The following is a 2550-nucleotide window of genomic DNA, read 5'->3' as shown; positions in this document are numbered from 1 at the left end:
TGCAGGCAGCCCATCCTGCAGCAAGCTGCTTCTTCCCTTCCCTTTTCTTGGGGTGTTGGACAACGTCTTCATTTTCTATGTGAACCCTGTGCAGGAAAGCCTGGGAGGCCTACCTAAGAAATGAGCTCTGGCCGCCGTGCGGTGGTGGCTCATGCCTGTAATCCCAGCGCTTTGGGAGGCCAAGGCAGGCAGATCACGAAATCAAAATATGGAGAAACCCCTGTCTCTACTAAAAATACAAAAATTAGCTGGGTGTGGTGACGCAGGCCTGTAATACCAGCTACTTGGGAGGCTGAGGTAGGAGAATTGCTTGAACACAGGAGGCGGAGGTTGCAGTGAGCTGAGATCATGCCACTGCACTCCAGCCTGCTGACAGAGCAAGACTCCATTTCAAAAAAAAGAAATGAGCTTTGTGTCCTGCTTAGCTCTCCCATGTTGTCACTGTACCTCTAATAAATCAACATCATAATATACTGTAGCAATAAAAAAGACAGACAGAATCTCCATGCTGCACAAAAGGTAATAAAAATGACAGAAACACTCCTATTCTTCTATACCCCTATTTTTTGAAGTTAAATACTTGAAAAAAGTTAGATGGGGTCTTGCTATGTTGCCCAGGATCTTTCTCTCTTTCTTTCTTGTCTTACTCTGACGTCCAGGCTGGAGTGCAATGCTGCAAACTTGACCCACTGCAACCTCTGCCTCCAAGGATCACACAGTTCTCATGCCTCAGTCTCCTGAGTAGCTAGGATTACAGGTGTGCACCACTATATCCAGCTAATTTTTGTACTTTTAGTAGAGATGGAGTTTCACCATGTTGGCCAGGCTGGTCTTGAATTCCTGGTCTCAAGTAATCCTCCCAAAGTGCTGCAATTACAGGTGTGAGCCACCTTGCCCGTCCTCAAATTTATGCTTGGAATAAATTTTTCATTTAAAAGCAATTGTGGGCCAGTCCCAGTGTCTCACACCTGTAATCCCAGCACTTTGGGAGGCCGAGGCAGTTGGATCACCTGAGGTTAGGAGTTCAAGACCAGTCTGGTCAACACGGTGAAACTCCTGTCTCTACTAAAATACAAAAATTAACTGGGAGTGATCATGTACACCTGTAATCCCAACTACTTGGGAGGCTGAGGCAGAAGTATCACTTGAACCCTGGAGGTGGTGGTTGCAGGGAGTGAGATCATGTCACTGCACTCTAGTTTGGGCAACAGAGTGAGACTCTGTCTCAAAAAAAAAAAAAAAAAAAATAGCTGGGCACGGTGGCTCACTCCTGTAATCCCAGCACTTTGGGAGCCTAAGGCAGGTGGATCACAAGGTCAGGAGTTTGAGACCATTCTGGTCAATATGGTGAAACCCCAACTCTACTAAAAATACAGAAATTAGCTGGGCATGGTGGCACGTGCTTGTCATGCACCTGTAATCTCAGCTATTTGGGAGGCTGAGGCAAGAGAATTGCTTGAACTCAGGAGGCAGAGATTGCAGTGAGCTGAGATCTCGGCACTGCACTCCAGCATGGGTGACAGAGTGAGACTCTATCTCATTTTCAAAGCATGAAAAGAAAAGACTCTCAAAAATAAATAAATAAAAATAAAATAAAATTTAAATTTAAATAAAAAAAGCAATTGTGAAGTATGTAAGGCACAATTACTCTTGCTACTTTTAAAATATGTTTTTAAACGTCCATAATCAAAAGTTTGAAAATTTAATTGTGGAGCTAACGTCGCTGAGCGGCCTGGAAGCACCCACATGTGTGCTCTCTGCCCTGCTTGTGGCCCCTTGGCCGGGCTGTTTCTGGCCATGGGTCGCTCTCGCCGGACAGGTGAGCACTGAGTGTGCTCCCTAGCCCGCCAGATGAAGGTGAAGTGAAGTGGTCAGACCTGGATGAGACTCACTGCAGCCCAACCCGGACACCGGGCCAGACCCGGACCTGCCAGGGGGCGGCCTGCACTGCTGTCTGGCCTACACCAGGTACTTCATCGATTCCACCAATCTGAAGACCCACTTCCAAGCCAAAGACCACAAGAAAAGGCTGAAGCAGTTGAGTGTCAAGCCCTACAGGACGAGGCGGAGAGGGCAGAAGGTATGAGATCCTATGTGACCCCCAGCTGACTGGCAGTGTCCACAGAAGTATCCACCAAGGTCCCTGAGATGGACACCTCTACCTGACATAGCCTGAGGATGCAGGGCGAAGGAGTTGTCCATGGACAGTGATGCAAGGACTAGGCTGGGAGGGAGTGTGCCAACCCCTTTTGGCCCTGAGTTTGGGGAGCAGAAGACCTCTTCTGGGTGCCCTGTCCCCAATAAAGGAACTGTACAAAGAAAGAAAATTCAATTGTGGATTATATCTTTTTAATTTTAGTATGTTTAGATTTTGTTATACGAAGTGCAGAGCAGACTCCTGAATGTGTAACTTCAATCTGATCAGTTCTGTATCTTTTCAGTGCTCTTCAATAAAAGAAATAAAAAGACTCTCCCAGGTGGGGAGGCTGAGGCAGGCAGATCACAAGGTCAGGAGTTCAAGACCAGCCTGACCAACAGTGAAACCTGGTC

At 47.1% G+C, this 2550-nt stretch overlaps 1 pseudogene; it reads left to right on the top strand.

Moving 5' to 3' along the window:
* The first annotated feature begins 1797 nt into the window (after nucleotides 1-1797).
* Nucleotides 1798-2166, top strand: LOC108591566 (zinc finger protein 593 pseudogene; annotated as a pseudogene).
* The last annotated feature ends 384 nt before the right edge of the window (nucleotides 2167-2550 follow it).

Source organism: Callithrix jacchus, chromosome 5, assembly GCF_049354715.1.
Source record: "Callithrix jacchus isolate 240 chromosome 5, calJac240_pri, whole genome shotgun sequence".
Classification (NCBI taxonomy): Eukaryota; Metazoa; Chordata; class Mammalia; order Primates; family Cebidae; genus Callithrix; species Callithrix jacchus.
Note: the sequence above shows the minus strand (reverse complement) of the source record. Positions and strands in the feature narration are given on the sequence as shown.